This window comes from Hemiscyllium ocellatum, chromosome 5, assembly GCF_020745735.1.
Source record: "Hemiscyllium ocellatum isolate sHemOce1 chromosome 5, sHemOce1.pat.X.cur, whole genome shotgun sequence".
Lineage (NCBI taxonomy): Eukaryota > Metazoa > Chordata > Chondrichthyes > Orectolobiformes > Hemiscylliidae > Hemiscyllium > Hemiscyllium ocellatum.
Window position 1 is genome coordinate 89,188,604 of NC_083405.1, and position 14,308 is coordinate 89,202,911.

Consider the following 14,308-nt stretch of genomic DNA (forward strand, 5'->3'; position numbering starts at 1 on the left):
ATTTGAATGTACTGAAATTTCATTGGAACCAGGTAGAGCCCAGGAGATTCTGGGGTTATTGTAGCCTTTTACTGCATCCCTCACAATGAACAATGAGGTCACTGATGTGGAAAGATGGGAAAGACGATGATGGGAGTTCTAGCATCCCTAAATATCAAAGAATCCAAGGTAATCTTTCTGTCTGGCTTTTCATCCTGAAAAACCAAAAAAGAAATCATCCTTTTGAAAGGTCAAATTTGGTCTAACTGGAATGGAATCACAGTCTGAAATGTAGAAAATGAGCTAAAGAACTTGGTGTAACAATTCTAGAGATGATTTCACCTTCAGATTGTGAACCCATTCGTATTCCTTCCCTTTCTTTTCGCTTTACTTGTTACATTCTCTGTCACCATGTTCTCTCACCCCTCCCTCACTCCAGTGCAACTGTCTGTTCTTTCCAATCTAGCAGTTAGACACACTATTTTTCTGCCATTCTCACAAACCAATCATTTAATCTGAGCTATCATCATCCTTTTTCTCCCAGCACTCCACCTCCTACCACCTTTGCATAAATTCTGCCCCCTCCACACTTCACGTCAGCTCAACTTGAAACATTAGCCTGCTCTGCCACCAAGGAGGCTGCCTGATCTGCTGTGATTTCCAACATTTTCTGTTTTCACTGGAGGTGGCATTGACATTAATCCCAACATGGCTACCTACAGTGTAGTCCATTGCTTTTTTTCAGCTGGTTGACTGACATAACTTAATAGTCAAGATTAGACAGGTGCTGGAAAAGCACAGCAGGTCAGACAGCATCCGAGGAGCACGAAAATTGACTTTTCAGGCAAAAGCCCTTCCTCATTCCTGAAATATCGATTTTCCTGCTCCTCGGATGCTGCCTGACCTGCTGTGCTTTTCCAGCACCACTCTAATCTAGACTCTGATCTCCAGTATCTGCTGTCCTCACTTTCGCCTGACATAACTTAATAGTATAGTCATTCACTGGCCCAGTGCAAATGAGATGATCTCCAACTAATCTGAAGGTTGAGAAAGTTAGAGTGGAAGGGAGGAAGAGCTGAGTAAATGGAGGGATTTTGGGAAAGTGAACAGGAGAAGGAAGTTTGTTAATGTTTGTACAAATTGCGGAAAACACACCAGTTGAAATCTGAAACTAATGAGCTTAGTCAAAACTGGTGCAATTAGAAAGGGTTACATCTAATTTCTTGCATGTCAGATATACTTGTTGGACAAGTAGAAGCAGAAAAAGAGTTGAGACGATAAATCATGCCCATTGTATTTGTTCAGAAAGAGCTGTTCTGGAAATTTAGGGAGACTGGTGTTAACCTCTCAGTTCTCTCAGTTTTGGCTATTTTTTAAACTTATGTTACGCTCAAAGTTAGGATGTTTTATGCTTTGGGTAGGAGAATTGAGCAAAATTAATTTCCAAATCTCCACCCAAACTTGATTCTCACATGCTGGCTAATGTGATTTGGCTCATCCTACAAGTTAACTGTAAAGTCTCCAGGCAATTAACTGTAATGTGTGTCAGTCATACTGCAACCCAACCCAGGTGTTTTGACATTTGCAAGGTACTGGGGAGAAGCTAAAATGATAGCTAAATCCAAGTACCAGCTCTTAAATGAGATGAAATCGAGGTGTTTCTGAACCAAAACCATGCTATGGGTTTGAGCAGTAAGTACAGCTATAAAACCAGAAAACCATGGGAAAACCTAAAGCTGGTCTGGCAAAGAAATGATGGGCCAGAAGAACTCCTTCAGTGCCGCAACCATTCTATGGGTCTACAATCTATAGAGAGAGAAACAGCGTTATGACTCCAGGTTTCTGACCTTTCGTCAGACATTGTGGTAGACCAAATGCTGATTCAATGACCACTTTGTGAGGTACATCAGTTCAATCAGCAAGAATATCACTGGCATTGGCACAATGATTTAAAGATAAGCAATGCCAAGGGAGTGATGGCTCCAGCAACAAGAAGGTGTCTGTTTCTGTACATGTTTAGAGCAACTTCCTTATTTGTACAGCCATTTCTAGTAGATCACAGGAGATGATCAGCCAGAATTCTGATGAAGCAGCTATTGAGAAACAGGTATCTGAGCAATGGTGTTCCCTTTTCTTCACAGTCAATGCTGGAGGACCAGCAGCAAGTGATATTGGAGGAAAAGATATGATCTGAAGGTTTACCATCTCAGGACCCTCAGCCAGCACAGGTCTACTGATTCACTAGGTGGGAATTGGTATACCTGCGAGATTAGCCTCAGACTTCATTTTGCTTTCTCTTTGATTCAAATAGTTGGATCATGCAATCCTTCACAGTACATACAAGAGTTACACAGGAATAGGAGAATGCAGCTTTTTGTTATCCGTGGGAAGTCCTTACCATTATGGCCTGCAGATAATGAGGACTTCATGTTTATTCAGTTATTGACCTTCACAGTAAACAAAGATGAAAAATAAGACTTATTAAGGTTTCTCTCTAGAAACTGACTTGTCCAGTATGACTTTCAGCTGTGATTGTAATAATACGTATATTATTTTTGGGCAGAGCAACAGCAACATGAGATGGTGCCTGATTAAAAAGACGGCCAGGATTATTGTGTGGATGGTGCAGATGTATTATTTGATGATAGAAACACAGCAGGGGACATCTGTGTATTGTAGCCTGTTGTATTAGTCAGAATTGATCAAGAGAGATGCCCCAATGGGAAGAGTCCACTTCAGGATTTTATGGTCTTAGGAGAAGTGTTCCTGGATCAGGACATTCCTGCTATCCTGGTCAGTGTGTTGCTTCATTATTGTGAGCAAAAGATGGCCTTGTATTGCAGCTGGACCATCATCTCCTCTTCCAACATTGAGGCAGAGCATTCTTCCTCAGGAACCATCACCACTTCCAACCCTCTCAGCAGATCCATGTAGTGTAACAGATCACCTCCAAATTTTGACCTTTCTATAGGGCATCATGGAGAGCACCACCAACCAGATGTGGTCCCATCTTCTGCAGGCACATGACCTGTTCCACTGTGGTCCTATGTGATGGAATGCTGTAATTAAAACACATGTACAGCTCTATTGTGGAGCTGCACACTGGTATCATCAACCATCTTCTCCCTTGTCAGCCAGGAGTTACCCATAGTGCTGGCAGTGCCTTGAACACCCTCAGCACCTGCCACTGCCTGAGGATGAATGTATCATGACAGCTCCCAGGAAATGTAGTGCACACCCAAAGGAAGTAGCTGCTTATAATGGCTATGCAGAGAAAGTGAGGTCTGCAGGTGCTGGACATCAGAGTGAAAATGTGTTGCTGGAAAAGCACAGCAGGTCAGGCAGCATCCAAGGAACAGGAGATTCGACGTTTCGAGCATAAGCTCTTCTTCAGGAATTTCTGAAGAAGGGCTTATGCCCGAAATGTCGAATCTCCTGTTCCTTGGATGCTGCCTGACCTGCTGCGTTTTTCCAGCAACACATTTTCAGCTATAATGGCTATGCACCTGTTATGAAGGTATAAGGGTATTGTACCTTTAAGAGAGTTGAAAGCTAGCAAGGACTTAGAGAGGCACACAGAGTACTGGAAAATTTACAATGTAACATTTGATCAAGCAGCCAGCGGTTGTTATGATATAAAAAAACATCAAATTTGGCCAATCTTCAAAAGGAAAAGTTATCTGTTACATCACGGGGTAACCCCCGCCCCCCCCCCAGCTAATTTAAACGTGCAACACAGAAATGATTTAACCCATGCTACAATCTGTTGAAATTCAAGAGGCAAGGAACTATTCCCAAAAGTCATTATTTAAAGTAAAAGTTAGCAACTTTTTAAAAAGTTTAACAGAGAATAATTAATTAACAACTATTTACAACTCCTTTCTCTAACCTATCTTTTACCTTCCCCTCTACAACACTAGTCTGATAAAACCCCTGATTAAAATTTACCAAAAATTCAAATTTCAAACCAGCCAGCTGTCAAATCTTATCTTTGTATCTCTCTCCATCTTTGTTTCTTCTTAGAATTTCTGTTTTTAACAGATCATTGATAGATAAAGGTACCTTTAAGAGAGCTATTCTGTGGACAGTCTGCATGTGTTGGGGGCTTGGATGTTCTCCTTCAAAAGTTCAATTTGTTTAATATTTATACAGCAAAACATCAAATCATTCCATTGATGTTAATATTGTCAAAATACCAAATTCAAACTTGATTGGAGTTTGGTATTCTGGGGCATAATTTAAACTGATTGGCCAAATTTGATTTTTTTTTGTCTCATAGCAACCTAAGTACTGCTAACTGCTGGACTAAATGTCACATTATAAATTTTCTAGTACTCTATATGCCTCTCTAAGTCCTTGCTAGCTTTCAACTCTCTTAACGGCACAGTACCCTTACACCTTCATAACACGCCAGTTGCATGTTGAATGAATGGAGCACTTCTTTGTGAATGAAACCACGAGTCACACTGCTATAGCTTTGGTGGCCGTATGGGTGCAGTCACTCATTCCCCACATCTGTGGGAATCCTGCCAGTTAGATAAACCACAGAGTGTCCTGTGCCTGACTTGCCATGTCTGTGGTGAATGTGAAGAAATCTGGTGCCCTCTTACACAGAGTGTCCATCACCCCAGCAATGCTGTGACTGCCTGTGAAACTCCACCAGGTCTGCAGCCAACACCCTGAAACAAGTCAGAGGGTTCCAAATGTCAAGGCAGCTCTCATTGTGGTTTTTATAGACAGTGTCACTTCACCTTCACCTCTTTCAGGGCGGTGCACAGATCAGCCACTACTTGCTTCTTACCCTTGAATCAGCAGATCTTCATCCGTGTGCACAAGGAAACTGCTTTTTATGCAGTGGCTGCTGCTGATTCATGTAGCACCAGCCCACTATGGGTAGGTAGCACCCTATACAGCAACAGCCTCAATTTCCCTGGCAGCAGCATACAGTGAGCCAGAAAAAGTCCTATTTCAACAACCCCCTCACCATATCAACCCTTCCACTTTCAGCACCTCTAATCTTGGATATTTACGTCCAGCCTGATGAGTTGGTGGTAATGTTAATAGATTAGAGTGATGCTGGAAAAGCACAGCAGGTCAAGCAGTATCTGAGGAGCAGGAAAATTGATGTTTCAGGCAAAAGCCCTTCATCAGGAATAGAGGCAGGGTGCCTGCAGATGGAGAGATAAATGAGAGGGGGGTGGGGGTGGGGGTGGGGAGAAAGTAGCATAGAGTACAATAGGTGAATGGGGGTGGGGATGGAGGTGATAGGTCAGAGAGGAGGGTGGGGGAGGGTGGCAAAGAGTACAATGGGTGAATGAGGGTGGGGATGAAGGTAATAGGTCAGAGAGGAGGGTGGAGTGGATAGGTGGAAAAGAAGATAGGCAGGTGGGACAGGTCATGGGGACAGTGCTGAGCTGGAAGGCTGGAGCAGGGGTGAGGTGGGGGAAGGGGAAATGAGAAAACTGGTGAAATCCACACTGATGCCCTGGGGTTGAAGTGTTCTGAGGGGGAAGATGAGGTATTCTTCCTCCAGGCGTCGAGTGGTGAGGGAGCGGTGGTGAAGGAGGCCCAGGACCTCCATGTCCTCAGCTGAGTGGGAGGGGGAGTTGAAATGTTGGGCCACAGGGCGGTGGGGTTGATTGTTGCGGGTGTCCCGGAGATGTTCCCTAAAGCGCTCTGCTAGGAGGCATCCAGTCTCCCCAATGTAGATGAGACTGCATCGGGAGCAACGGGTACAATAAATGATATTAGTGGATGTGCAGGTAAAACTTTGATGGATGTGGAAGGCTCCTTTGAGGCCTTGGATGGAGGTGAGGGAGGAGGTGTGGGCGCAGGTTTTGCAATTTCTGCGGTGGCAGGGGAAGGGTCGGTGAGTTGTAGGGGGGTGTGGACCTAACCAGGTAGACATGGAGGGAACGGTCTTTGTGGAACGCGGAAATGGGCTCCTCCTTGCTGATTTTCCCCTTTTTCACAATGGGATTAATAGTTGCTACTTTCATTAATAGCTTTGTACTCTGAAAATGTCTCATTCTCACTGACAAATTGCTAATGAAGCATGGGACCTGTATCTCCCTAACCAAACTGATTAACAGATCACTCAAGATCTTAATTCATCAACCTAATTGCTTTCCCATCACATCCAACTGGGTGGCTCTGTGCCCTTCAAGTGTGATGCAGCAAAAAATTGGGTTGCTGACTTATCGTCCTCCTGTGCCAAATTGTTGGAACACTTGGCTCCAAAAATGCCTCACTTTAGGGCAAAATTCTGCCTGTTGGTGCTACTTCTTTCTCCACAGATGCTGCCAAGCCCTGCTGAGTATTTTCAGGATTTCTTCCATGATTTTCAGAATTTTGGATTTTTCCATTCCCGCCCCTGCAAAATTTCACGTCCCAAATGCTGCGTTTGATGTCTCAGAGTGACTTTGATTGCCTTTTGCTGATATAGCTTTGCATTTATTTCTGATTGTTTCTGCACTTGAAAATATTGACATTCTGTCTACTGTTACAGTGTCTTAGCAGCAGTTATGTCATTTACTGTGGGAGATGAATACTATTATTATAGAAGAAAAGGAGCAGAAGTTTGTGCAGACACTTTTAAGAATGTGTCCCATTAGATGTTTGTTCAAACCCCAAAGGTTGTACAGAAACTTGGAGGACCTATGTAACAAGATGCATTTTAGAAAGTGTGCGCTTTATTATGGAATCAGTAGAGAAGACTTGTAATTTATTGACACCTGAAGTAGCGCGAGGGCAAGCGAGTCCCAGTGCAAGGTAAAGGAAATAAGACCTCGTGCAACATGAGGGGAAGTGATTCCTGGTGCAATGCGAGGGGAATGAGACCTGGAGCAGTGCAACTTATCTTGCTGCAGCTGAGTGCTGGTGAGGAGCGGACTGGAGGCTGGAGCAGAACAGGACCATTGTTGGACTGGAGTCTGCCGCAAATGGTCAGACCACATGCTGAGCTGCTGCTATTTGAAACTCTTTATCAGATTGTAATGTCAATCCTTTAACTATGCTATAACTATCTTATTTTTAACTTTTTTTTTAGACACTAAGTAATGCTACTAATTTTCCTTTCATTTTTTTTTTATTCCTCTTTCTATCCAAGATTTGTACCTAGGTATTTGTAGCTACGATGGTGCCATTACAGGCAGCCATTGTAAAAACTTTTCACTGTACTCCTCTGTACTGAAATACATGCGACAATAAAGAATATTCCAACTCTAATTCTAATCCTATTGCATGAAGACCAGCAGGCACAGTCATGCAGCCATTCTCTGACTATGAAGGTCATGAATGTACTCACTTTTTTTGGGGTGATCACAGTTAATCATGCTGTGACATCAGCCAGCTTGTGGCACAGGAATATTTTGTCAAGTGACTCGCACACTTTAGAAGAGAACTGGGGAACTGACTTTTGGAACACAGAAAGGCAGGAGTGAGTGTGTACTATCTGATTTTATTGGTTTTCCTAAAAATTCCCACAATCAAATAATGACACCCACATTCTCTCAGCTCCTCAGAAATGCACGCTTTCCCCAGATTCCTGAAAGTACAGCTTAGGTGTGGTACAATATAAAGGATCTTACACATACTTTAGACAATGATATGATGTATTCATAATTTGTAATACTCAGTTAACGTAAGTATTAGCACAAAAAATAGAACGTCATGGTAATTGTCAAGTGCACTCAAACTAATGATCTGAAACATCTATATTTTATGGTTGCACTGAATATGAAATCAGAAAGAAAGCACAGTAATCACACAATACAAAGGTACTCTTGTCTCTATCACTTCAGCATGTCTAACTTCCTGAGCAACATAAATGAGCATAAATTTCTAGGTCATCCACTGTACTGTTTTCAAGAGATTGAGAGAATCCCATGTTTATGGTACATACATAATTTAATACCAATAGACTATTAGCAAAGCAACATTACTTTTTTTCAATGTTCATGTCCCTCTACTACAGGATCTGTCACACTTGAGTCATTACTGTTTAAAGATTTATCGCAGTAAAACACAGAATACATGTGTCAGGGGTCTGAGGCAACAACATACTGAGAATGGCTCAGGAGGTTGTAGGTGGGATTGTGGTTAGAAGACCCCACTGAAGAGAAGGCTGACAGTCTCTGTTTGATAAAGGGTAAAAAAATGAGGTCTGCAGATGCTGGAGATCACAGTTGAAAATGCGTTGCTGGTTAAAGCACAGCAGGTCAGGCAGCATCCAAGGAATAGGAAATTCGACGTTTCGGGCATAAGCCCTTCATCAGAGTCTCTGTTTGATAGGCAAGAACTTAATTGCAACTCTTGAAAGAGAAGTTGAAAATATTGGAAGGATTTTAAAACAGTATGGAGAATGAGTGGTGGGGATCAGAATTAAAAGCTCGAGAACAGGTGCATACAATCAGGGTGCTATAGAACTCCATGGCCAAGACGTACAGCAAAAATTGTGGCCTCATCGATTTGCCGAAGACATAAGGAATGGGTTTGTCTCCTTGACATTGGAAACCTCAACTTTGATTTGCATGGCTCAGGCAAAGAGTTTCTACACGTACAACAAACCCACTCACACCAGTTCACTCCTGGAATGAGAGCAATAAAACTCTGGCCTAAGATCTTCTGCTCAAGCATGATCCAGTAAACAAATCATTGGACTGATTGTGATTTTTGACAAGACTCAATGGCCACCTGGAGAAGTTGATTGAAAATTCTTAGGGGGAGCATGTTATACAATGGTCTTGATAGCATCAGTAAGTGGTATCCTATCTCGATTATAAAATCCATCCTGGTTGCAGGGGATCAAAACATCTTACACACAATTGACAAAACAAAGGAATAAAAAGTAAATAAGACAAAATGGTGACTGTATTTCCCTTTGTGCCATGACACAGCATTTATGAGCAAATAGAATTGTCAGCATTGCCTCTGTAGTAGCATTCTACTTTATATGTCATGGGCTTATGTTATGCTTGAACACCTTATCTTGGTTAATACTTTAGTGTAATAATGTGAGCTGCGCTGTCTTGACTTCTGTCCTTCAGATAAGATCTTAAACTGAGACTCTGCATATCCTGTCAGGCAGAAATAAACAATCGCATGACACTGTTTGAAGAAGAACAAGACTTTTCTTGGTATTTCAGCCATGGTATCTCACAATAACATCACCAAAGCAGACTGTCCAGTCTTTTGGGTCATGTTGTAGAACAGAGGCCAAGGGATTCAGGTCTGTAATTCTTTGAAATTTTCACCACAGGTAGATAAGGTGGTTAAGGAGGTATTTAGCATGTTTGCCTCCGTTGCTCATACCTTTAAATATAGGAGTTGTGATGTCATGTTGAGGTTGTACAAGATATTGTTGAGGCCTCTTCTGGAATACTGTGTGTAGTTGTGGCCTCCCTGTATTAGGAGAGATATTATTAAACTGGAGAGGGTTCTGAAAATATTTACCAGAATGTTTCCAGGAATGGACAGTTCGAAATATAAAAATAGACTGGAATGATTGGGACTTTTTTCATTGGAGCATAGGAGGCTGAGAGGTGACCTTATTTATAAAATCATGAGGAATATAGATAAGGTGAATGACAAGGATCTTCTCCCTAGGGTGGGGGAGATCAACACTAGTGGGCATATTATTAAGGTGAGAGGAGAAAAATTTAAAAAGGACACGAGGGTCAACGTTTTCATACAGAGAGTGGGCTGTGTGTGGAATAAACCGCCGGAGGAACTGATGGATGCAGGTACAGTTATAGTTAAAAGACATTTGGATAAGTTCATGAGTAGAAAATGTTTGGAGGGATATGGGCTAAGCACAGGCAGGTGGGACTAATTTAGTTTCAGAACATGGCCGATGTGGACTGGTTGGACTGAAGGGTCTGTTTCCGTGCTGTTTGACTCTATGACTCTATGACTATTTATTCTCACTACAATTTGTGATACCTTGTTACACTTGTCTACATTATAGCTCTGACTACTGTTCAAAAATACTGCACTGGCTGCAGGATGTTTTGCAATGACCTGAGGTTATGAAATGTGCCATGCAAATACAAGCTTGTTACTTTCTCAGTTCAACTCGTGACTGGTTTATAAGGTATTATCAGAAAATAACTCTCTCCAGAAGTTGATGGTATATTCTATATTTTAGTTTTGACCTGAAATAGTAATTTGAATGTTAGAATTCAGCTTTAGCACTTTTAACCATTATTATACACTGATAAAGGGTACTTAGCTTATTTTATAAATGCGTTTGAAGAGTTTTATGGAAAAATTGATGTACTCCTTGCTATTATAGATGAAAAATATTACTTACCTTTCTAGGTGAACACATGACTTTTTTTTTCACTGTTACGTTCCCAAGCCCAAGGTAAGAAGAGATATAATATCCTGAATTTTCTTCCTGTTTCCCTTCTGTCGCAGAAATAAACAGGGCAAAATCTTTCTATTGGCCAGCGAAACCTCCTTGATATACAAAGGTCAATTTTATCATGGCCATTGATATTTTGAAGTAGCTCCAATTTTAGCTCTTGGTTATTTTTGGCAGGAACAGATGCAGGATTAGAAATCTTTCAGAAATGAAGCCAGTGTTTACAAAGCTTAAGCACAAACATCAGCAAGGACACAGAAAGCATGTTATGTGCAGGAGAAGGAATAGGTAGTTAGTTTGATGCAATGTGGTGGGATTAGTGACCAGAACGCTTTGACTAATTCACAAATAATATTTCCTTCCAAGTGTGAAAATCTTCAATTCAAAGAGCAGGTTAACAGTAATGAACAAATAAACTATTTTGTAAGAAAGCAAGAAAGTGCTGGAAATATCAAGTCAGTTCACTTGTAGATTTTTATAGCGTTTTCAACATTTCTGTTCTCTCGCTTTTTTTAAAACTATTTGTTTTCTTTTCCTTTTTTGCTGACATTTCCAACCATATGTCAGTTCAATACTGTCAATATTAATAGGAGCATCGACACAATATTAGTCTCTGGAATGTTCAATGCTCCCGTTATATTGATTTTTTTTTAACCAAAACTATTTCAACGTGGTTAAATGCAAAAAGGCAGTAAAAGGGTCTAAGTATGAAGGGCATTTTTAATTTTAAATTTAATTTAAATACAAAATGTGAGTAGCCTTAAAATAATTGCACAGCTTGGACTGCTATTTCTAACTTTGCCGAGTAAATTGATGATTGTCCCAATAGAATTCCTCAAATTCTCAGAGAGCAGAAATTGACAGCAGCACTCCCTTCATGTCTGTAAATACCCTCTCATCCTCAGTCACTCTATTGTGTGCTATGGTCTGGTGGCCAGATGATCACTATTTTGAACCTGGACTGATTTTTAAAAGTTATATTCATAATGGATAAATTAATATATCATAACTGCAGCAGCAGTAACCCAACATTCTGCTTCCCCTTCAAATTTCTTTATAAAAGTAATAATGGGTCTATGTTGTAGCTGATGTTGGTGAAGGTGAGGTTAAAGGATTTCTGGGAAGGGTAGTTGTTGTGAGGTTGAGAAATCTGGGAAAATTCGATCCCAAACGTGTTGCAAAATTTAACAGCAGGGCTGTTTCAATTTGTTTTCTGCATGTCAGGCCAGCCAGCCTGATTGACAAAATGCAAATACTAAGCACAGGCCTCTTGTGAAATAGGGTTAAAGGTCAGAGGATAATTGGATCAGGGCATGCAGGTAGATGAAGTGCCCATTTTAAAGGAATATTTTATGTGCTGTAAATGTGCATGTGAGTACGTTTTATTCTATTTGTTTTTGCCCATGTATGTCACAGTACATAGAGGAAACCGTGCTTTTCCTTTCAGGAAAGATCCTGATTCAGTTCTGAAGACTGTGGGGAAAAGAAAAAATAAACATGTCAAATGACTCACTAGAAAGGAATCTAATAAATGCAATATAAATAACAGAAAGGTAAAATATTTATGATAATGTTTAATATTTATACCAATTTATAACTATACCCCATGCAATATTTTGTTTTTTATGAATTCTTGGAGAATCTCCTCATTTCCTATTAATGAACACTCCTAAATCTGATAATAATGTCATAATTCACTCTAAGTGCATGACGTAGTCTGAGATTACTTTCGTCTCTGTAACAAGCACATACCTCTGTTCAAAAAATGTCTTCCTTAATAATTTATCAGTTAACCTCATCACAGGATTACATATCATTTGGAACGTGCAGTTCCACGGAACACAATTGAGTTACATGATAACAGAAACTAGGTGGCCAATCTCTGATCAGCATTTTGGCTTCTGCTGGTAGAGAATATGTGATCACAGGGAACCCCTTCTGTATGACCTCTGCCATTTTTGTTCTGAGTGGAATGTTTTATATGACTAGGGTAGTCAGTGTTATGCTTTATGTCAACAGTTCTCCCTTTTCCCCACTGAGATGAATGGTAAGTTTCCTGCACCACATTGATGGGAAATAAGATCATCTATGAAAGCTTGACAAATTAAGGGTTTGCTGTGATTTTCTTGTTGGAATTGCTTGGCATTCAATGAATGACCATGTCCTTCATACCTGTTTCACTCTTGCGAAGATATTTGCTAAGACGATTGGGTTGCACAATGGTTCGGTGGTTAGCACTGATGCCTCACAGTGCCAGGGACCTGGGTTCAATTCTGGCCTTGGGTGACTGTCTGTGTGGAGTTTGCACGTTCTCCCTGTGTCTGTGTGGTTTCCTCTCACAGTCCAAAGATGTGCAGGTCAGGTGAATTGACTATGCTAAATTACCCATAGTGTTAGTTGCATTAGTCCGGGGTAACTGTACGGAAATGAGTCCGTGTGGGTTACTCTTCAGAGGGTTTGTGTGGACTTGTTGGGCTGAAGGGCCTGTTTCCATGCTATAGGGAATCTAATCTAATAACAGGAAGTGTTGCTAATGCAACCTTCCCCCAACCCACTTGGCAAATCAGGGGTGATCCCACCTTTGCTAGGATGTGTAGACAGAATCAGATTTAATGGCTGTTGGGGGAAGGGTGTGCGTACACATTACTTATGTGTCATTTCTAGAAGTTTTTCAATAGGAGTTGGACAGCCCGCCCATCCTTGTATCCATCAAGGGGAAGAACAAACAATTGGTGGGATTACAAATGGATGGGCTGTTGACAAGTGCAAGTTTCTCACAGAAGATGGATTCCACTCATAGCCAGTCAGACCACCAAGTTTACATGAGTTTGGGAGATGATCCCGAAGTGTCCAATTCAGTTACAAAGGTGCAGCATGATCTTCTCACGCAAGTCTTTACACTATTACATCAGAGATTGTGAAGTTAAACTAAAAGTTGCAAGGAGGGGTTAAATTGATAAGGGGGAAGTATTGAATACAACAGTCAATACCTAAGACTGTTACGGCACTGGAGCCAGATAAGATACATGTAAGAAGATTGAAAGAAGTGAGAGTACAAAATTGCAGACACGCTGACAATAATCTTTCAATCCTTTCCCCAGACTCAGGACTAGTGCCAGAGTAATGGAAAATTGTGAACTTAGAACATAGAACAGTACAGCACAATACAGAACCTTTGGCCCTCGATGTTGTGCCGACCTTTTATCCTACTCTAAGATCAGACTAACCTTCATTGTACTATCTTCCATGTGCCTAAACAAGAGTCACTTAAATGTCGTTAATGTATCTGACTTTACTACCACCACTAACAGTGAATTCCACACACCCACCATTCTCTGTGTAAAGAACCTACCTCTGACATCTCCCCTAAACCTTCCTCCAATCACGTTAAAATTATGACCCCTCGTGATAACCATTTCCACTGTGGGAAAAGGTCTCTGGCTATCCACCCTATCTATGCCTCTCATCATCTTGTACACCTCTATCAAGTTACCTCTCATCCGTCTTTGTTTCAATAAGAAATGCCCTAGCTCCCTCAACTTTTCTTCATAAGACGTGCTCTCCAGTCCAGGCAACACCCTGGTAAATCTCCTCTGTACTCTCTCTAAAGCTTCCACATCCTTCCTATAATGAGGTGACCAGAACTGAACACAATATTCCAAGTGTGGTCTAACCAGGGATATATAGAGCAGCAGCATAACTATGGCTCTTAAACTTAACCCCCTACTAATGAAAGCCAACACACCACATGCCTTCTTAACAAATCTATCAACTTGATTGACAACTTTGAGGGATCTGTGGACATGGACACCAAGATCCTCCACACTGCCAAGAATCCTGCCTTTAACCCTGCATTCTGCTTTCAAATTCAACCTTCCAAATGAATCACTTCACACCTTTCCAGGTTGAACACCATCTGCCATTTATTAGCCCAGTTCTGCATCCTGTCGCTGTTCAATTGCA